Below are 325 nucleotides of genomic sequence, written 5' to 3'. Positions count from 1 at the left end.
TTCCTTCTCAGTCCCCAGTGGGCCCACCCCCGAGTCTGGGGAGGTGCCCACACGGCCCGGCCATGCACCCTGGGTCCCAGGGCGGCCTGGATGGCCCCACGCTGAGCGGACAGACACAAGACGCACGCACACCAGCAGCCACAGGCCTGAGGGGGAAGCCCACGGCTCCCCAGAGAGGCGCAGCCACCAGGCCCTGGGGTACACCCCCCCCTCCCCCGCATGCCGAGGCCACAGCTGACGGACAGATGGACGGGCCAGACAAGAGGCTGAGATGGCACAGATGAGCACGAGGGGCCGGCGCCCGCCTGGTCCTCAGGACGCCTGT

Source organism: Myotis davidii, unplaced genomic scaffold (assembly GCF_000327345.1).
Source record: "Myotis davidii unplaced genomic scaffold, ASM32734v1 scaffold211, whole genome shotgun sequence".
NCBI classification, from domain to species: Eukaryota; Metazoa; Chordata; class Mammalia; order Chiroptera; family Vespertilionidae; genus Myotis; species Myotis davidii.
Note: the sequence above shows the minus strand (reverse complement) of the source record.